We start from the raw sequence: 23,462 nt of genomic DNA on the forward strand, positions 1-23,462 counted from the left end.
CTGGACCGAAAAATCGAGTGCTCTATCGAGCCAGATCCCAAGGCTCTTTATCTGGGACTTGGGGACGGGGAAGGAGCCTAAACATGGAGGCCAGATGGATGCAAGGGCAGAGGGAGAAGGGTTGCCCAATAAGATGATGTCTGTCTTCTCCCCATTAAGCTTTAGCAAAGAGAGGAAACTGTATGGAATCCTGTCCTGTGTTCAGGATCGACCAATGTTTTCTAAGGACTTTCTGTATGTTGTTTGACATCGTGCTATAAGTGTTCACAAAAGTCAGTCTTTGAGTTTTCTCTTTCGGTATTGTTGGTTTCAACAGTGCTTCTCTGTTGTTATTAGAAGCGCGTTTCAGTGATTGGTGCACCAGCCTCTTTGGGTATTTCCACAATTTTAACTGTTCAGCCAAAGAAGAAGAATGTTCTCTAAAACCTTCTTTTGTAGAACTATTTCTTTGGATTCTCATAAACTGTCCATACGGAAGGTTATTTCTTAAGGATCTGGGATGGCAGATGTCATAGCATAGCAGTGAGTTGCGTGCCATAGGTTTTCTGTAAAGTTCTGACGCAAGGCCCGAGGGCGTAGCTGATATCAACAGATCCAAAAAAGCCAACTGGTGTTTGTCATGTTCCACTGTGAATCGCAGAAACTCATTCCCTCTGTTAAGCCATTGTAGAAACAGATGTAGATTATCAATGTTCCCACGCCATATGACGAGAATATCATTGATATGGCCGCAGCGAAGATGATGCGTCGGTTCCTTACGCACAGGGAAGGTGATGCGTTGGTTCCTTGCTCCAGGGGCGTTGATTTGCCTGTTCATTACTGCCACGCAGGGAAGGTGATGCATCGGTTTCTTACTGAAAAAGAGGTGATAAGTCGGTTTCTTACTATGCAGGGAGGTGATGCCCTGGTGTGACGAGTGGGGATTCAGGGACAAGTCGGTTCTCGAAGCTGCAGCAACGACGCTGCGTTGATCTCTCCAGCAGCGGTCCCACAATGCGTCAGTTCTTGCAATCGCACAGCAGGGCCTGTGTCGGAATTGGTGCGGTGATCTTGAACTACGGAGATAGGTGCATGAGATCCAGTGTGCGCTGATTTCTCCAGCCACAGGCAGGCGCTGCATTGGTTTCTTCAGCGGCATGGTGGTGTTGTGTCAGGTGTGGCTGTGCCACGCTTCTGTAGTTGCTTCTCGTTTCTCAGCTCCCAGCAGCATGAACATCCTCCAGAAGCCCAACACAGGAACAGACACCTATTGGCAGGTCAGAACTCCCAGCAAGGAAGTTCAGGGGAGCTGATGGTGAAGTCTTTATGTCCCTGAGTCTGCAGAGAAAGAGGCAAGCTCCACTTCAATCCCTTGGAGATCTTCTTCAAGCAGGATACACAGCACACAGCAACGTCTTCGTCCTCTCTTTGGCAGAAGTAGTCACTGCAGGCCAACCCCAGACACGACAGCACACAGCAAAGGGGCAGTACATCTCCTTCAGCCTTCACAGCTCTTCTCCTTCCCAGAGGTTCCTCTTGAGTCTAGAATTATTCAAAATTTCTGGGGTCTGGAACTATACACACAATTTCTCTTTGTTCTCTTTTGGCAGAGACGCTCTGTGCTCAACCAAAACCAGTTGTGTCCTCCCTGGTCCTGTTTCCCAACAGGAAGTGGAGTCAGTATTGTGTAAGGCAGACCAGGCACTTTCACATGCAAGGACATCTCCTCCTCCAACTCTAAATTAAGCCCAGCCCTGACTCATCCAAAAAAAGCAGGACACATGTTAGACGGGGACCTGGAGGGTCGGCCGAGGACAAGGGGAGAGGCCTCCGGGGAGAGCCATCTCCAGCGACCGTACAGACAAGTAACTTCCCCCCCACAGATGGACACCACACAAAGATAAGGTTAATGCTCTTTATATGCAGTTCTTGAAGTAAGGTAGTACGGTACAAGGAGATTAGGACACGAGGATCCTCTCAATTCTAGTCTCTAGAAGGGAAAGGGGGTAGCGGGACAGTCTTGTTACCAATCTGGTATTGAGATGGAATGATGGGTAGCTCACAATCCTCGAGCTCGGCGTTCTGGAAAGTCGGGCCGCGGCAGCGCCAGCAGGTCCCGAGGAGGTCGTAGGTAGCAATGGGCCGCGGCAGCGCCAGCAGGTCCCGACGAAGATGGTGGTTGCAAGGGGCCGCGGCGGCGCCAGCAGGTCCCAACGAGGACGTAGGTTACAAAGGGCCGCGGCAGCGCCAGCAGGTCCCAACGAGGATGAAGGTTGCAGAAGGCCGCGGCAGCGCCAGCAGGCAGGACGACAGTTCACAAGGCAGGGCTGCGGCAGCGCCAGCAGTCCGTCAAGGATGAGTTCTTCACGGTGTCTCTCGACTCCAGGATACAACTGCCTTCCTGCTCTGGAGCTGCCTCAGTTATAGGTCTGGCGCCCTTTGATGTCCGGACCCTCGCACTTGGAGGTCGGGAGGTCCGGGATGAGGGAGTCTAGACACCCAGCAGGGGGGTGGAGCCAGCGCCCGGGAAGGCTGGGGGCGATCGGCACCTGGCAGGGGAGAGCCATCGGGTGGATGGTGGTGCCGGGATGTCGGGGCCTGGCCAGGCCCAGGGTTGGGGTCGAGCTGAGGCCACGCGGCCTCGTGGTGCAGTGTCCAAGATGGCGGCTGGGCCCGGGCAATGGTGCTGACGGTGGCCCGGGCCAGTGATACAGAGATGTTCGGGGGCAGGCGTCCCGTAGGGGATGGGTTGCGGGTTGCTTCTGTGGGTAGCACCTGAAGAGCCGGTGTCCGGGCTCTGTCATGCGGGGAGGGAGCGAGCCCGTCCTGGGGCCTGTCCAACAACACACCTAAACCCCCCCTCCCAGTGGCTGTCTAAAGAGAATGCACATCCCCAGCCCCTGTCACTCCAAAGCCAGACAGTCAATCCACAAACCATCAGAGGCACACCGGATGGCTAAGCAAGAAAATACCCACTTTCTAAAAGTGGTATTTTCAAACACACAATATAAAAATCCCCTTCACTAAAAGATGCATTTTTTATTCTGAGTTCAGGCATTACAAACTCCAGCTTTCTATCATGTCCTCATGGGAAGTTCTACTTGTAAGATGTTACAAAATATTCCCCATTCAATCCTATGGAACAGATGGCCTTTCCATGGTGAAAAATGAAATACATTGTATTCCACTGTCAGGACATATCACACAAAACAGCACATGTCCTACGTTTCACATACACTGCACTCTACCCACAGGGGTACCTTGGGTCTTCCTTAAGGGTGACTCACATGTAATAAAAGGGAAGGTTAGGGCCTGACAAATGTGTGCACTTGCCAGATCAACATGGCAGTAAATTGAACAAAGAAGGGGGTTCCCCGTGGGTAGCTTAAGGATATGGCAGGAAATAGGGGGGAAAAACCATTGAATAGAAAAGGAAAGTACCCTGCCTCAAGATATAAAGGCCCTAGTTAGAGGGTCCAAGAGATATACATAGAGGGGTGATTAACCTAGGGATTGACACTGAACATCACAATCACATGGTCAAATCAGATAGACTAAACAGTTCATATTGAAAAATATATTTTTTATTTTTTGTTTTCTGATCACACAGATATAAAAAGTTTCCTCTTAGAGTATAGAAATATATTTTTTAGTATATCAATAGTGCATATATATCATGAATAAAACAAACATATATATAGAGACAATAACAAAAGGGAAATTTGTCCTACCCAGTAACGGCCAATACTTAACACACACCATATCATTCACACTCAATCCTTCCTTACTCTAACTAGTCTAGTACCATACATCATTCATTCTACCAATCAATTTTCTACTCCTTGCAAGTATAGCACAACGATGGTTCATGTGCTGAATATGTCAAGGTGTTAATCCAGATAGGTGGTTTTAACTATGGGTCCTGATGTAGTGTGGACAATAACCGTGTTCCTGGAGACATACGCCGACGCGCGTTTCGGTGACAGGCCAGTAGGGCCGCACCTTCGTCAGGGCAAGGGGCAGTATACTGGGACGGGCACAAAGATAAAATTCTGCAAAATAAGGGGTAAAACAGGCATTTTACTTTCATGTATGTGCATATACTTTTCAGATTACAGTTCAGTGCTAACATTAAACATTCATCATCCTAGATGGGTTACTACATATTTCAGACATTTAAAGAGACTTTAGCCAGTTATTTTGTCAATCTGATAAACATTGGAGCAATGCTCCTACACCTGACCGTTGATTGCCATGCATTGTCAAACCTTCTAGAGACACTCCCTAAGATAGATTCCCCGAAAGGTGAAATCTAAACGGCATCATGATAGCCTTGACTGTATGGACCAAAGAGCACATTCAATACCACACAGATTCTTTACTCACACGTAGGTCTATAAACTGCTTTTATCATACATATCAAGACAGTTCATAGTCTCTCTCAGCACTCGTCTCTTTTGTACATGCATGATCCTGTAGTATGAATCAAGGACCGAGTCCAGAGTCAACAGGTAGTTCAGCTAGTCATTATGTGTTAGTATAAATCCTAGCTAAGACCAAGTAGTCTAGTATAACCATGCCCACAGTTGTTTAATTATTTCTAGGCTTTTCACTTCTTTGTTTTACCTGATTTAGGTTTTATTATTCAAGAATATCAGGCATCAGGCAGTAGTTTAATTATTTCTAGGCTTTTCACTTCTTTGTTTTACCTGATTTTAGCTTTATTATTCAAGAATATCAGGCATCAGGCGACTTCTAGCAGGTATAGGGGCGCCGATGCTGCTGGTAATATCCGAAGCCAGACTTCAGGCCGTTCAGATTCTGTCAGGAGGATAATTAGATTAACTCTTATGTCAACATTTCGGGGAGCTTCTAAACAGGTCCGATTTTTATTGTTAATCCATATCCTTTATAGTATCTGTGCTTATAGCCATAGGGCATCAAAGGGGTCTTTCAGGTATCCATCTCTACAGTTCTCTTGTTTACAGAGATCGTGATTACCGGGTTAGAATAATTTAAAAGAGCTGGTTATAGCCTAACAGACCTAGTGCTATAAGCTTCAGAGATACCTACCAGAGTCGGTCGGCACCTTGGCGTGGTATTTTTATTCCCCCTTCCTGTTTAGGCGGTCCTATAGGGTCTGAATGATAATAGGCAACAATGGAGCCTGTCAAAGAGAGCGAAGCGAATCAGTAACATATCATGGCCAAGACAGTAGTTAATTATTCTTACTATAGGGTAATAGCATGTTTCGGAAGGTTACTTAACACCACGCCACACCACACCGTGCTATTGTAGCTACCAGTACATACCGGGGAGGTTGGCTCGTAGGGCTGGAATTCTCCTTTTTAGTATAAAAACCGGCGCTGAATGGCACATTAACCTCGCAGGAGTTGGGCTCTGTAGCTTTACCGAATTGCCATCTTTATCTGTAGGAACGCCAGAGGTTTCATAGGCACCGCCGTGGGACTGCCAAAGAACCAACCGCCAATGACGGTAAAAGTTGCAATCTGGAAGGCAGTGCACAACTGGGTTTGGTGATATGGGAGCGGGGCGGCAGTGTGGTAGTCCGGCTCACACACCGTCAAACTCGTATTCTAGCCCTTAGTGCGCATCACATCCAAACAAGTCTGAGGTCTAAAAGAGTGAGGGCAGAATCCATAGCTGAAGAGTATTGCAAATGTTGAAACATCCCACGTTGAGGTAACAATAGTGCCCTTCGACCAGGGCCTCCCACAATGTTAAACAGGCCATTAATTTGTGGCTAGATTACGTGGCAAACAGACTTAACTTTCCAGCAATGGTAAAACACGCCATACAATATTTACAGGACTGGCACTTTGAAAGCTCAGCAAAACAAACCGCACATTCCTGTAAGTTATCTAGAACAAGCATGGAACAAAGAGGGCCTACGCATGCTCTGCCGTTATACAGTATGCTTATTTCATCAATATTTTGCAAGCCTTTTCGCCGATCTTTGTTTTGTGCTTTATGTATTCAGCATATGTGAGGTGACTCAATTAAATCCATTAATTGACAGGTGAAACCTAATAATAATGTATGTATTTTAATAAATGGCTAGAAAACTCAAAAGTATAATTGTCAGGTGAATAACAGTAGAATATAAATATTAGGTATTTTAGCTGATTTTAGTACTTTAGATTTATTATGCTCTGTACAAGTTGTATTTCCTATGTTCAATAATAATGTCCGCAACAAAAATGAACACAATATAATATCTTGTTGTAGGCACGTGAGCATGCCTTTAAAAATGACCAACCAAAACATCAATGCTAAAAGATGTGATCAATCCACTATCAAGCACTTGGGCCCTGATCTTCTCAACTTTCACACAGCGTTGGAACGAAACTTGCTGTACTGTGCTGCGTGAAAAAGAACGAGCAGAAATGCATATTATTTACAGAGATATGGAACACTTCTGCTCTCTCTTTGTGCCGGTGCACTTGTGGCAGCCTAACGCCAATGCCGGCACCATTGCGCCATGAAGCAAGGGTGACTGCCTTGTGGTCAGAATAGTTTTTGCACAGGATGCAATACCTTCCAGCACAAAATTAATTCTTAGGGGCTTATTCCTCTTTGCATGATTACTCCAGAATGCACCATTTAACCGCAAACCCACAGACTTCAGAAAAATCTCGGTTTGCCTCAAAATTCATGGGTGAATACACTGGAATGCCCAAGTTCCACCAATGGAATGCCTCCTCGATGCAAGGGAATGAAATGCAGTGCTATGCGCTGCCGTGTATCACTTAATTTTACTAAGGCATGCAAATCAGGATTTACATTGCTTAGTACATCCCAAAATACTTTGGGGCAGATTTATGATAACTGGCGCATCCCCAGGGATGCTTATACAAATAACAATCCTAGGCAACTATGGGGTCCTGAAGGATAGTAGGTACAATGGCACAAAAAATATAGGCACAACACAATGAGATTAATGCAGTGTACAGGAGTGAGTGACATAAACAGTGCGAAGATAAGTATTATTAATTTATTATAAAATATACATAACATGGAAAAAGATTAAAAATCACAAGTATATCAGAGTTAATCATAAAATATTTCGACATATACATTCATGTTCTAAATCAAATATCATGTATTAATAAAAACAAATACAGTCATAAAAATCAACCAAGTGGATTAATCAATAATCGTTTCGGCGTAACAGACGCCTTCTTCGGGAGAACCACTTGAAGATTCTAAAGATTTGGAGAAAAATGCATGGAATGCCAAGGAGCGGATAAGATTACATGTAATTCATGAATGGAGCAAGGTCCTATCGAAAAGTTGCTGATAGAGCCAACAGTTAATTGGTAGTCTGGTAATTTGTTGGAAGTGAATCAGATTGGAATAACTTTCATTTCACCTTCCAAGACCAGGTAAAAACTGCAGATAAGATAGAACAAAACGAGCAAAAATGGTCTATTTCATGATGTTGAATGTGAACTTTAGCTAAAAGACAGTTTATTCAAACCGGAATTACCTTATTTAGGTGTTAGGTCTAGAACTGTCAGGGATAATAGTTTCGACAGACCAAAAGCCAACATTTGGCTAAATAATTCAAAATAAAAGATGATAGATACCCAGTTTATGACGTACTAATATCGCCTGGGAAGAACCTTAGTAGGATGTGGGTTCCGGTTTCAAGCTATGGGTGTTGAGGGCATGGATGGCCACGTCAACCCAGTGCAGGTAATGTTCGCCTGAAGCACACGGAGCGTCTAAAGGGGTTCCGGTAGAGATTTTTATGACTGTATTTGTTTTTATTAATACATGATATTTGATTTAGAACATGAATGTATGTGTCGAAATATTTTATGATTAACTGTGATATACTTGTGATTTTTAATCTTTTTCCATGTTATGTATATTTTATAACAAATGAATAATACTCATCTTTGCACTGTTTATGTCACTCACTCCTGTACACTGCATTAATCTCCTTGTGTTGTGCCTATATTTTTTTGTGCCATTGTACCTAATATCCTTCAGGACCCCATAGTTGCCTAGGATTGTTATTTGTATATATATTGTGCCCTGACCTAGGAACTACCTACTCGTCTCAGGGGGTCCCTTTCTTATATATTCCCATCCCCAGGGATGCACCAGTTATTTTGCGCCGCAGCTCCGCCACCCATGGTGCGCCGCATTTACAATGCGGCGCACCATGGGGCAAAAACGGCACAGATGCGTGACGCATCTGTGCCGTAAAGGTGACGCATTGCTGGAGTTGCATCGCAAGCGCGATGCAGCTCCAGCAAGGCTCGGGGATGCCCCATCTTGACAATGCTGCGTCAAGACCTACGCCTTCTTCAAGCAGGCGCAGGGTTTTGACGCAGCATTGGCCTGAAAGTGACTGAGTGAAATCACTCAGCCACATTTGCGAGGTGCACCTGCCTCGGAACGCCCACCCTGCGCCGGAACGCCCACAAGTGGCGCAGGGCTGTACAACGTGACGCATCTGCCTAGATGCGTTACGTTGTAAATGGGTCGTAGGGATGCACCACGTTTATGCCGCAGTTGCGTGACGCAAACGTGGCGCATTCCCAACATGAATCTGCCCCACTTTGCGTTGGAGCTGCATCAAAAAAGTGTAAAGCAAAAGACACACAGATGATGGACGAAATGCTAAGCGAATCAAACATTCACCATTCAGTCAAGAGATCTGTGTTAAATCCATGGTTCTTTTGCTCACCATGCCACCCCAGTTCAGACCTAGCCAAATGCAAATCAGTCTTCACCCTGTGACTCATGGGAACAGTCAAAAAAGTGAAGCAACCATAAAACCTTCGTAAATTTGGGCCCAGGTGTCAAATATGTCAGGGCTGGACTTAGAATAGTAAATAACCTAAACAGACACAGAAGAAATGAAAATTGGCCATGAAACAACTCTTGCATTTTTAACAAATGGCTGCTTTGGTAGATAGATATCTAGATGTTAACTCAGGGGGAATGTTTGTTGTCGACATCTCTGTATTATGATTTTTTTGCTATAGAAGTGAAGACCAAGATACAGGTGTTAAACTCGTGTACTATTATTTTTGAAAAGTCATCATCTCTCTGTTTTTAGATCTGTGTTTTGATGACAGAAATGTCAAACAATCTTATTGATTGCACAATACGTAGAGGGAGCTTAGGGTTCAACTATTTTCTTTCTACGACCAACGAGGATGTTATGGCTCAGCCCAATGGAGTAATAATCTCTCACCTTAATACGACGGGCTGTTTGTATGTATTTTACCTCCTTCGTTCGAGTGCTTTGAAATGCATAAGGGAATATTTTACTTCCCTCCCGGAAGCTTCTCTCGAGTGCCGCCGGGACTGGGGATGATTCTTTTGTTTCATGGAAACAAATGGCTGTTATACTGATGTCTCTCCTACCTTCAATACCATCCTCTTTTTTTGTCTCTATGCCAAATGTACGCCAGGTAACAAGGAAGTCTTCTAGTTTCTTTGTTTTCTTTAGAAACTAAAGAAGCGCTGTTATGAAAACTCCATTGCCATCCGAATTGTATGTATATACATACAAAAACAGCTGTAACGAAGGCAAGAGGAGCATTCAATACAATCCGTTGTCTGTTCCTAATCTGGCAAGCGTTAGCTCATTAAAATTTGTTTTGCCAATGCTTGCGTGAAGATGATTACAATCACATTTGTAGAAGGGCACTAGATGGCAGCATAGCATCATTGTAAAAAGAATCCGCGCCCTTTATTGAGAGACTACCGATCAACTAGCCAGCGAATATTATGTTGGGCATCAGCGACTTCGTTAATATTCCCAAATCTTTTACAGACCATTTTACATGTTATAAAAGATAAATGATATAACGGGTGACATAAAATAACTGGTTTTGCGATGAGAACTGTTCTGCAGAAAGGTTTTTTTATTCTAAAAATGATCTGTTTTGTTTCTAAAGAAACAATAACAGAACTGCACACTGTAATGTAGGCAACAAAATATGATCTCTTTTAAAGAAATGTGTTGTGGTCTTCAAAGACGCTGTGAAATCATGGGGAGGGGGTTGGGGGAGCTCCTCCATGTGGGCGGAGGAGCGTGGCACCACTACTTTCTCACAGTATTATGAATACCATTTTATGTTTCTTCTTATCACACTGCGAGAAAGCAGATGGGCGTTTGGCTGGGGGCAGGCGGATGGGCGGTCCTGCTCCAGGCAGGGGACGAGTGGCTTGCCCACTGTTGGTGGCGCTGACTGTTTGGCCGGTCCAAGGGTAACCAAACCAGTCATAGGCCCTCTCCTGTTTTCTCCATGTAGGCTGCCTGCAGCCTGCATGGAGAAAACGGCATACCCATAGACGCCTGTGGGGTTGGCGTCCCAGCCAATTGCAACGTTGTCATTGCAGAGTTCTGATTGGCTTATGGAAGGAGAGGGAGGCGGCCTGCTTCCTGTGGGGAGCAGAGAGGAGATGTGTTGCGGGACCGGAGGCGAAGGTAAGTAAATTTTTTTAAATGTATTAATCCCCTCCTCCCCGCGCGACCCCCCTGCACTCCCACCCATGAGTCATGGCGGCCGCGACTGTTAAACAGATCAGATGGGTAGGGCTCCAGTGCAATGTACTTTATTTGAGCAGGTGGTTTCCAGTGCTCAGTTCTGTCACTTAATTAAAAACACCTGCAATTATGATAGTCTGCCACACTGTGGTGCTGTCTGTCTAATTTAGAGATGAGCAACACAACAGTTGATTTTTAATTCAGTTTCTATTTAAAATAACTAATACCTGCTATCCAAGCCATTCTGAAATCTTTACAGCCTGAAGTAGTCTAAATTGTCACACTGGTAGGAGTGTGATGGTTGGTAGTTGTGTTGTCACTGTCATTGGCAGCGCTGGCTCGAGCACTGGGTGACGCAAGCAAAAGTGGCCTCCTTTTGAGCGACCTGGAACTTATTGTGTACAGGAATGTTTATACTACAAAAGGGTCTCTCTCTCTCATGTACTCTCCCCCCAATACTCGCCCCTTGTGCTCTATGTTGTTTTTGACCTTATGTTAAATCTCTACAGTGTTCTTCTCACCCTATAAACCTACCTGCCTCTCCGCACCCCAAATTGCTTTCTCACGCGTTTGCTACCCCCAACTCCTGTTTGCTGTGATGTGAGCTGCTTTTCCCTCCCCCGTCCACTCCCTAATACTTCCATTTCTACCTGCTTAACATCTGCACCTCCCTACTATTTCCCTACTCTAGGGTCAAGGTAATTCTGAGTACGGGGAAATAACGGAAATTACACATTTTGGTGGCAATTATTATATGAAAATTGATGCTAGAAGGGCAATTTTAGCATGTTTTGCACTGAAGTTCAAGCCAAGATTAGCGACCATTTTCTGCGGTTGCAAACAGGAAATGGGACCATTTGCGACCGCAAAATAGGTCTGCCCTTTGTACAAACCTTATTTTGCAAGTCGGTGACCTATTACCGACTCGCAAAATAGGGTTTGCGGCTCGCTATTAGAAGGGACCTGCCAAGGGTGTCCCTTCCTAATAGTGAGTCGCACTTCAATGTACGATTGTACACTTGCACTTGTTTCAAGCCACTCGCAAACGGGAAGGGGTCTCCAGGGGACTCCTTCCCCCTTGTGACCGGCAGTGAAAATATTTTTTAAGAGCAGGCAGTGGTCCCACGGACCACTGCCTGCTCTTAAAAAATTAAACAGAAATGTTTCATTTTTCTTTTTTGAATGCATCCCGTTTTCTTTGAAGGAAAACGGGCTGCATTTCAAAAGAACTGCATTATTGAAAAAGCAGTCACAGACATGGTGGTCTGCCTCTGAACACCTCCTTACAGGAAGCAATAGTTCCACCAGAGTGGAAGCATGCAATGTTGCTCCCCCTTTTTAAGAAGACTAATTCGGACCCGGATGTGCCCTCCAATTACCGGCCTATTTCTCTGTTACCGGCCATCTCAAAGATTTTAGAGAAACACATTTATTCACAGCTGTCTGATTTTTTGGAATCACAAAAATTTCTTCACTCTTCTCTGTCGGGCTTTCGACCCGGTTTTTCAGCTGAAACAACTCTCCTCGGAGTCACGGAAGACTGCGCTGCCTTCTAGATTCTGGAGATACGGTGGCTCTCATTTGGCATCTGTGGCTCAGCTCTTAACTGGCTTATTTCAATTCTTGCCAATCGGACCTTTCAAGTCTTTTCCCCAGCACCTAGCTCAGATATACATCCTTCACCCTATGGAGTTCCTCAGAGCTCCATTCTCAGCCCCTTACTATTCAACCTTTATGTTAGACCGTTTTTCAGCAACAAATGTCGCTGAAGAAGCTGGGCTATCTATGTTGTCCTATGCAGACGGCACCCAGATTATCCTCTCTCTTTCAGTGGAGTGGGCAGCTGAGAATTCCTCCCTCCCGCTGGGCTTGGGTAAAATTGCCTTGTGGATGCAGGCTAATTACCTCAAGCTCGACGGAGTGAAGACAGAGGTCCTGGTCTTGTGGGAAAACAAAGATCTCTGGGGGCCCCGGCACTGGCCGAGTGAGATGGGTACTCTTCCTCAGCCCTCCTGCCAAGCTCGCAACTTGGGTGGCATCATTGATGACTTCCTAACTATGCACCCTCAAGCATGTAAGGTAGCTGTCACATGCTTTACCATCCTCAAATGGCTTTAAAAGATTACTTGGATGCTTCCAGAGCATACCAAGAGAACAGTAGTCAGGCGCTTGTTACCTCTAGACTGGACTACGGTAATGTTCTTTATCTGGGGACCAACAAGGAGGTGACTCGTAGGCTACAGATGGTTCAGAACTCGGCTGCAAGAGTACTTTGCCGGGTTCCTAGAGCTGTCTCTGTCTCTGGTCACTTGTGCGACCTTCACCGGCTCAGGGTAGAGAATCGAATTAAGTTTGAAGCCCTGAGCTACATGTTCAAAATCAAAACAGGTGTGGCCCCCCAGTATCTGCAGTCTTTAGTTCAGCCTATGTGCCTTCGCGCTGTCTGCGCTCATCCACCCTAGGGAAATTTGATGTGCCTAGAGTCAGACTATCCAGGATGGGCAGCCGATCGTTCACATATCTTGGTCCCTCCTTATGGAACTCTCTCCCCACACCTATGTGGAAAGAAACGGTGTATGCTCAATTTCGCAAATGCTTAAAAATGTGGCTTTTTAATCAATAATCGGTAAGCGGGTATCTGTTCCTTGGCCTGGTCGGCGCCGGGAGACCCTTTCTGGGTAGCTGTTGCACCATATAAATTAAAATAATAATGATAATAATTGGGAATCGCAAACAGTGTGTGAGACACTGTTGTAAATTTGAAGGGTCGCACATCTGGCCATAAGTCTGCTTACAGTAGACACAATCACTTAAAGGTGAAAAGGCAAAGTACTTTTGGGTTTGAATTACTGCAACTAAACAACACAATTTAAATACACAAGGAAAACTTAAAAAAAAAGCGAACAATCATTGGCAATGTCAATAGCTCTGTGCTCAAGGTAGATCCGCCCATCATCCCCTTTGGTATCGCAAGGTTGATCTGCAGCACTGTCAACTGAAGTGCAAGATTCACCGACAAATTAAGCAGACTGACCACGGGCAGCAGCTGTGCAAACTTCGCTTGCATTACAAAAGGTACAACAGAGGCACCAGTAGTGGAAGTTTAATATTATTCATAATAAGTACAACATTGAAAGTTGTATGGTTAGCTACCTTCCTTACAATCATCTACAGCACAGATAGCAACTGTTCAAGCCTAGACACGCCGATAAAGGTACAGCACTGTAGGCTGTAGTATGTGAGTCTTTCAGACTATGGGTCTCATTTACAAGCCCACTGCGCTGGATCACTTTTTGTAACGCACCGGCGGGGCAATGGGCTTGCCTATATTTACGGGGCAGCGTAAAGTCACCATGATACTTTATGGCATTGTAAATATTGGCCTCTTTCACGCATCACTCTTCATTAAAGAGGTTTTACCATTAATGTCACTGGGGGTGACCCCACACAACATCCATGGACCAGAAGCATTCCCAGATATACACAGTTTTGTAAAGCTGAGAATGCATCAGAATACTATGTATCCCCAGGGGAGGCTTAGGAGGGGCCCAAAGAGAATACTTTTATTTCTCCTCATTTTTTAGTCTTTCTATGCGTGCTGCATTCTGCAGCACACATAGAAAGAGGAAAATGCCATCACCAATTGTTTTTGTGCAGGAAAGTTTTCCTACCTGCACATGAACAATCATCCTCTCAACGCAAGGACCCTTGCAACATGATGCCAGCGGGCCAGTGCTAGCGCATGACAGTCAATTGTCCACCAGCACAGGGGAAATCACCCAGATGCATCCTATTGTTGTTAATATGACGCATACCTGTGCTTTTAAAATGACGCAGCTCGGCGTAGCAAAATGGCTTGATGCGCAGTGCAGCGTAATTTTGTAATGAATGCTTCCCTGGTTCAGTCAGGCAGACCACAGAAAAGTGACTTTACAAAACAGAAGCCTCTTTAATAGTATCTGTGCAAGCCACGCTCGCACTAAATTGCAATGCACATTATAGAAGCAGTAGTGCACGCTTTCGTTACACAAAAACACAATGTGTGTGGTTTTTCAAAATACTTCAAACAATATAGACAAAGAAGATAGCAGCAGTATAAGCGTCATCAGCAGCAGATGTACCCAACCTGCAGTAACAGCATTTGGATGTAGCACAGATCATAAGTACAATCCCTGCAGCACAGGGTGCCCTCCCTGCAGCAACTGTGGGGGTACTTATCTTGCAAACAAAGAGGGCTCCATGCAACATGTGTATACATTCTTTTGCAACAGCAGAGATGTACTCAGCGCAATATAGACACACATCCTGCGTCACCAGCATACGCACACTCCCTCCAGCAACATAATACTACTTGGTATAAATAAGAGGGACGCTGTTGCCTGTTGCACTGATACACATCAAACAGAGATTTGGCATAAGGCCGGCAGTAATGCAAAAAAAGGACATGCCTGGCTATTCACAATAAAAATGATGAGTCATGAGGGGAAAATAAAGCGCAACTGAACAACTGGCAAACCACAGAATAGAGGTCAATCCCAAAACCTGTTTGCTGGGTTTATTAACCTGAAAGAAGACAAGCACTTGCAATGCAATAGGTCTCGCATTTACGCAAGTTTGAGTTATTGAAATGAGTGACAGGAAAAGTGGGTGTAAGAAATATCACAGGCGAGACTCTGATTGGGTGCCTTTGACAGTTAGTGCAGAGCGCACCCCCCACTGGACGCTGTACTTGGGTATGGTGACCAGATCTTGAGAACCAAAAACTGGGACATTTTGCAAAAATAGAAGAATGACTACAATTTTACGTCAATAATGCTTCTGCGTAGAATGATAACCCTTATTAGCAATGGAACACAGAAGAAGCACTAAGACAATAAATAAAATGTAATTTCTAAAACCAGCATCATACCTGTTAATTAAGTTGCTTACTTATAACAGCTGCTAACTAGCACAACTTTAGAACATCCAATCAGTGCCTCTCACTGGCTTCAGTCTCCCTCTAAACACAGGACATGAGCCAAAATTGTCAAAATCTGCGGGGACACCTGGTGAAAACCCGGAACTGCCTGGGCAAATCCAGGACGCCTGGTCACCCTATACTTAGGCAAGAATAAGGCGGAAATCATCAAAGCACCATAGCTGTTCACTACAGCCTAGGTTTTCATCTGGACTCCCAAGGCTGTGCACGAGGCAAAGACAAGCCTGTTTCCTACCTCCTGCAAGCTGAGCTAAGAGTCTCGCCTTTAACTACCTGGAACCGAGAGGCATTGCAGGGCTTAAGGCAACCTGTCTTTTCGGTTGTTTTATTTGGTGACCTGTTTGTGACTCTGTTGGTTCTGAGCACCTAACGTTTATACACTCTGTGGTAAATATGTATCCTATTTTTGATATAAGTCCCACCATGACCTGCATTTATTACACGTGGCCCATGCACTGGAACTAAATTGAGCATGTTACAAAGCCCTGAGTATCGTTAATGGCTGCTGGTAAGCCGCAGCACTAGCGTCAGGCTGCATATTAAAGGGTACTAGAGGCCATGCGTTTGGGTGAGACTTTCCCAGAGTATGGCCAACTTGATCCTCGACCCTTCGACGGCTGCAGTAGCCTAGAGCGTGAACTGTGAGTCCTGACTGCAGGCACGTTCTTTTCACTTATCCCTTCTGCAAAGTCTACTGAACACTGGTGGCACTTCTGCACACTTTTCCACTGCTAACTAGTGCTAAAGTGCTTGAGCTCTCTCCTTGAAATATGTTAAATTGCCTTATACGCAATTGGCATATTTAATGTACTTGTAAGACCCTAGTAAAGTGGAACTATGTGCCTAGTGCATTTAAAATAAATGCTGTTAGTTGGCCTGCATTACTGATTGTGCCACCAACTAAAGTTGCGCTTTAAACATGTCTCAAGCCTGCCATAGCAGCTTGTGTGTGTGCAGTTTTAAACTGCCATTTCAATCTTCCTTTTTAATACATATAAGTCAACTCTAGGGAAGGCCTCTAACAGCCCAAAGAGCAGGTGCAATGTATTTAAAAAGCAGGACAAGTACTTTTAAGTATTACATGTCCTGGTAATAAAAAAACCTTTACATTACATCTCTAATAGGATAACATTGCAGTTAACATATTAGATTTTATAAGTGTAATTTCTAAATGGGAACAGATGACCAGCTCATGTTTCGCGTCTCTGGAATTATAATGACAAATTCTAATTTATGGTGAAGTCAGATTTTCAATTACAAATTTCAAAATGGCACTTTTAGAAAGTTGACATTTTCTTGCCTTAGCCATTTGGTGCCTGCAGCCTGTCTCTGAGTAACATAGTGTCACAGGGTGTAGTTGACAGTTGGGCTTTGTGTATTTCTCATAGACGGCCACATGCTACGGGGAGTTTAGGTGTGACTGCATGGGCAGTCACTGACAGGATGAGGGAGGCACTGAACCCAACCCCACTTGAACTTGAATACGCTGTGTCCTCTCCCCATGAAAAGAGTTGTTTAATCCCTGTAGTTATTCCGGATCCAGGGCCTGTGCACTCTCGAATCACATCTGGTTATAAATACTGGACCTCAGGCATCACCTATTCAGATTACACTTCTGGACCTGTGGATACTCTGCCTAGAAGAACGACTGCTGTGCTGCTGAAAGGAATGCCACCAGATGGACTGCTGCTGTGAAGGATTGCTGCCCTGCTGTGCTGACCTGCCTCCTGCTGCCCTATTGCGTGAATGAATAGGACTGGAGCTGGATCTCTTGAACTTAGATCCCAGAGACATTCCAAGGGCTAGTCAGCTGGCCTTCTGATCTGAAGCCTCAGGGACACAACAGGCTTCCAACAACCTTGCACCTGCACCAGTCCTCTGCCATCTGTGAGTCTACCCTTCCAAGTAGTGCCATCCAAGTCCTGGTCTCTTGGAAATGAGCTTACGGTGCTCTGCAAGTCTCTGTTGATCCTGTGAAACCGACGAATATCCTCTGCCGTACGGTGCAAAACCAACACATCACCACTGCTGCATGGATTTAACCCATCGCTAATACCTGCATTGCCTTTGCAGCCCGATCAAAACCACCACTGCATGATGCATCCTCGGTGTAGACCCTCCCATCCCTCATCGACGGTAGCCTCGATGACGACGACGGACTCCACATTCCAGCCTTGCAGGTTCTCTGAACCTACACATTGCCCCACCTGGGTGTCACTTCCTGGACACCTAAATTAGCATTGCAAGCCCGTAAAAGGGTTTCTCGACAACAATACAGGCCATTGCATCACAGCCTCACTGCACCTCAGAACGGACGCATCATTCCGACCGCGCGATATTCAGCGCGGATCCTTGAGATGCGCCCCAAATCAAGATTTAAGCTACTCTGTTCAGTGGGCCTAAGTGTATCCCTGTAGCCAGCCCACGCTCCATCGTGGCTGGCCTGAATTTGTGAGTTTGTCTTGATCCCACACATCCAGATATCCACAGTTGCCAACCTGTGCTTTTTGGTGCTATTTTCACTAAATACTTTAAAACTGCATATGTCCATTTTCTACTAATTGGCTTTTTGTCATTTTGGTCTCGTTTTATTTATTAAAGAGAGTTCTGTATTTCTAAGTTGGTGTGGGATCCTTTTTGTGTGATGTTTTCACTTTATTCCTGTTTGAAGTGCTGCACAAATACTTTACACATTGTCAAGCCTGACTTCTCTGTGCCAAGCTACCAGAGGGTTGAGCACAGGTTAATTTAGGGATGGCTTGTGCCTCACCCTGACAAAGACTCAGGCTGCTGCTTGACCAGGGCTCACTTCCAACCAACAAACCAATTCATTACATTTGTGATCATTGGTGAGTGCAGTGCCATGCCATGCTACCATCTCATATCTGAGACCAAATTGACTCTTAAATTCTCCTTGATTGTTCTTTTTGCTTTTTCTACATTCCCTCTCAATCTACTGACTGATGTGCTTCAAACCACCTTTACAAGTATTGAGTTTGAGCTGGCTAACATGGAGTCCTACATTGTGGCCCTGCTCAAAGGAGACTCCAGCAAAGAGCAACACCAGGAAGGTGGAGCTCCAAAAGGCTCCGAGACCAAGGGCAGAAGTCCACCAATCACTGGTTATTTCCACAGAAAGAGATGAGAAGGTGGAAAGCAAGGAAAGGATCTGAATACCAGTTCTTAGAAGCAATAGTCCGCTATGGGGGAGGACATACCTCTTGAGTTAGAACTGCCTGCCAAAGTAGTCTTTCCCAGCATGTCCCCAGGAGAGCTGGACGTCTGGAAGGCAGAGAGGGAATTCAGGCTGGAGATGACAAAGCTCAGGATAGAGAAGAAGAAACTGGCCATGGAGGTAGAACAGAGAAAGGCTGAAAGAGCCTTGGAGGAGAGGAAAATCCTGTGGGCTCCCAAACGGAGCCTGAAGGAGCTGTACCACAAGGCCAGGCAGGGAGGATCCAGCAGTGATGGTGGCAGCATACCTGCAGTGCCCTCTGGAGACAAGAGTGTCCATATTCCTAAAGGTCTTGTGCCTGACTTTGTTGTGGGGGTGATATTGACAAGTGGCTCAATGATCATGAGATAGCTTTACAGATGTACAAGATCCCTGAGGAATATCAGGAGGCTAGTCTGTGGAAGCACATCCCTAGCGAAGGGAGGGACGCACTACTAGTCCTAGAGAAGAGGGACAGGATGAAGTAGCCCCCATGAAGGAAGATCTACTTGGGAAGTATGGCCTTACCTCAGAGAAGTACAGGCAGAAGTTGAGGGAAAGTCAGAAATTGGCCCATCAGATCATGGTGTATTGTGTGGATACTTTTTGCAAGGTACCAATGGGGAACAGACCCTACAAGAATTTCTCACCTGGCTCAATCTTACAGATACCAACCTTCGCTTCACTGCCCATATTAATTCATCACAAGTTGAATTCTTGGATATCTACATCAGACATAATTCCAACATGCTTGAAGTAGATTTATACACCAAACCGACGGCGAGGAATACCCTCCTACACTTTAAAAGTTACCATCCGAGGAGCCAGAAGGACAGTATTCCGTTCTCTCAGTTCCTTAGGGTGAGACGGAACTGCACCAATTTGAGAGACTATGATACACAATCTGCTATAATGAAGAAGAAATTCCTTGAACAAGGCTATCCACATCGCCTCGTCAGGGTAGCATACAAAAGAGCACGGTTTTACGATCGAGATGCACTATTCAAGTCCCAAAAAGAAAAGCAAGAACCCATGTTGGTGTGCATAACTAAGCATTCCACATTGGATGCCACTGTCAGACAAGTCATCAATGCCAACTGGCACCTTTTAAATGTGGATCAGACGCAAAAAAAGCTAGGAAAACCAATGTTCGCACACCGTCGCAACAAGAACTTGAAAGATCTGATAGTTCGATCGCGCTATACTACACCAACTAATAACCCCCCATTCATACAGAAATCAATAGACGGGACCAACCATGTAAGAGGCACCTCTCGCTGTGGCCCCTGTCAGTCGTGTGACAGCATTCTCATAGGAGAATCTTTTGTCTTTAATCAATTCAATATTCAAGCCAAAGAACTATGAACGTGTAACACACGTAACATAGTATATTTAATTATATGCCCATGCAATTTGGGCTATGTAGGGGAAACCTCACGAGCAATGAAAACGCGGCTAACGGAGCATAAGTCTGCCATTAGAACGCTAAAACACACAGCTCCATTGCTTAGCCATTTTTCTGAATTTAAACATTCTCCCTCAGATATCAAATGGCGGATTTTGGAGAAAATTCACATTCCAAACAGCAATGGTGGGGACAAAATCCGAAAGAAAAAAGAGGTACTTTGGATATTTTCCCTAGGTACCTTTACCCATGGGTTAAATAACGAATTACCCTGGGAAAACGCTATCATATAAAGCAATGAATTATGTGGATCTTTTACTCTAACTGTAGAATGTTATCCGGCTGCAATGCTCTACCAACACATTTTACATAAGAACAAAGTCCCCCATGTAAAATCTCCCTCCCCTTTCCCACCCCCTTTTCCCCCTTTCCCCACCTCGTCCCCCTTCCCACCATCTTTTTCACTGTGAGCCGTGGCCTAGTATCTGCCCTTAATGTCCTGCCAACACATGGCATGCAGGAAGACAGGCAACCCACGGCAATATTGATGCATATCTCATAGGTATTTGGAATCTAAAAGCTAGAACCGAATAAGGTGGCCTTTACTATGCATAACATGAAAAAACATAATAATGGTTTCTGCTTATTGAACATCTTTCGGCCATATACAAAAACTTCACCTATAGACATGTGTTTTTTTTCGAATCCTGCGCAGCAACCATATACTACTTTAAGAGGCGGAGCCGACAGGCCCTGCGACATATAACATTGCGGGGTATATAAATGAATCATTTTCGCTATATCCGATCCGATCAACCTAACAAGGTACTAGACGCCACTCCGGTCAGCAATACGGTTTTAAAACACAGGTAACGTCCGCGCGTTTATCTTTTTACGTGACAAAATCGCAGAAACTCGATGTATGAGTTAGTTGCATTGTTTTATACCGATTCTGTTCTTTATCTTTAGACAGTCGGTAACCAGATCCTTCTTTACTTCGACTGGCTAACAACGGGTTTCATTATTACAAACGCTCCACGAATAGCTGAATTGTCTGAAACGCATCGTCAGGTAAAGGGGACAATCTTCTCCTCCTGCGCTTGTAACTAGGTCAGAACGCAATAAACTTCTTGTGTAATAATGTTAGTATTAATACAATATATGCATTTGTCCACAGCATCCGAACATGTTCAAAATCCTTATTCCGTTACAGAACGCTCAGCTCCGACCCTGTTAATTCAATGCGTGGAACGTCTTTAATTGGCACCCGGATTCAACCTGAAACCAGGTACACGCTAAACATGTTTTTCAAAACAGCCCATGCCCGTACCGTGTATTATTAGAGGAACCATCAATCTAATAACACATATCTTTGTCTTTCCAGCGATTGAAGATGCTCTTATTATAATCCGGCGCACCGCGGTAAACGCCGATACTACATTTCGGCACAAGGAGTGAAACCATTGTTTATTAACCGAATTTCAGGTATTCTGCATTAAATAATGGCCCATATCCAATTAATACGCCATAACACCCACACCGTTAAATTTCTTTAGTGCAGCCAGGCGCCACCCATATATAAGTCGCTCTCTGTGCACAAGCTTAAGCCATTACCCGTACAATCATGTATACGACCATTTTCTCTATCAAATCCCAGCTACAATTAGCGACCGGAGATATTTAAACTAATGGACTTCTTGATGCATTCATCGTGCTCAATGTTCAGCTGTCGTTAACTGTAACCCTGTTTTACCGTACAGTTTATTTTGGGTTTTTTGTATAGCTGCATACAGATAAAGAGGTCCTATCTATAGACATTATCTGGACCCATTATTGCGGTTTGTTTCTTCATTATCCGAAGACATAACTTTTGGTAAGCATCTATATTTTATATTAATTCTTTGCCACATAATAGAGTTAACTAACATGGAATTTTCCTGGTATTAGCTAACCCCCATATTTTCTGCTTCAAAGTATTCCCAGGGTAGTCATTTAAGATACACTCTAAATAGGTCAGAATACAATCCCTTACAAATTTAAAGAGGTACGCACATGTTTAGAACAACGCTTGGAGCAACATCAACTTTTTCTGTCAAGTATCTATGTACGAATTTAACCCTTCTCTTGACCTTTGTGAATTTCTTTTTTTGATTATGTCTTTACTTGATGAGACGATAAATGTATGTTGAAACTGTATTACATCTTGTCAACAGTTTCTCTTCAGACATGAAAAGACAATGAACTGTAGTAAAGCGGTATATCATGTTATGTTACCAGATTACAGGCCTTAATGTTAAAATATTTTTTTTCAAAAATGCTGTTTATCTATTTTTAGCAACAAGATGGTAGTGTCCTGATGAAGACACTTTCAATGTGTCGAAACGCGTAGACGGAAACCATCTCCCCTTTATATCATTGGGAACATTATATATACAAATAACGTATATCTGTTGCATATTTATTGAAAGAAATCTTTTTATTGTATTTTTTAAGTAATCATTATGCCTATGATCATTTTCATGACACTTTTATCAAATCTATTAAATTGAACTCTTTGTGCTATTTCAGTGCCTTATCATTTATTGTTATTTTGTTACTTGAACTTTGCCAGCATTTGTGTGTTGCCTGGGTGTGTTTATTTGCCATAAAATGGGTAAAGGGAAGTGACATAAAGGATTATCAAGAGCTGTACAATTTCATTGCAAAGTCTTTATTTAGCAGACCTGCACCAACACCTGATTGACAGAAAGCTCATTGACCCCAGGGAGCTTGCTAAGGAGGTAGACCACTGGGTTAGCACCAGGAAAAGCATTTTGGGGGGATGAGGACCAACAGAAGGGTGGACAGGGTTCTCACCAGAAGAAGGGGGGGGGGACAAAAATAAAACTAGTTCTCTAAAGGCCCCCAAAATATTTCCAGGGGTCAGGAATCCCATCTCCCAAATGAGAAGAAGTGGTTCCCTAGTAAGTCCTCAGGCAAGGCACCCCCAAAGTGCTATGAGTACCAACAGGAAGGACGCTTCAAGGGAGATGCCATGTTTTTCCAGCTCCTAAGAGAGCGTAAGAGCGCACAGCTATGGGCAGAGGGCCTCAGTGTTAATCGCAAGTCAAAGGTCAATCTGTAATTTACTCTTTTCACATTCTGGTTTATTCTACAGCATTAAACCATAGTTAGTCGTACAATTATGATGTCAATGTATCATATCATTTGTATTTAGTCCATCACAACAAAATTATGAATTCAATTCATGAGTTTCTTGCTCACTCATTACATTTCAATCATTTGAAAACAATATGGTTTACAAAAACTTAAAGAGAAGCCCAATGCATTTTGGGTTCTAAGATGAACC

Source organism: Lissotriton vulgaris, chromosome 1_2 (genome assembly GCF_964263255.1).
Source record: "Lissotriton vulgaris chromosome 1_2, aLisVul1.2, whole genome shotgun sequence".
In the NCBI taxonomy this organism is placed as follows: domain Eukaryota; kingdom Metazoa; phylum Chordata; class Amphibia; order Caudata; family Salamandridae; genus Lissotriton; species Lissotriton vulgaris.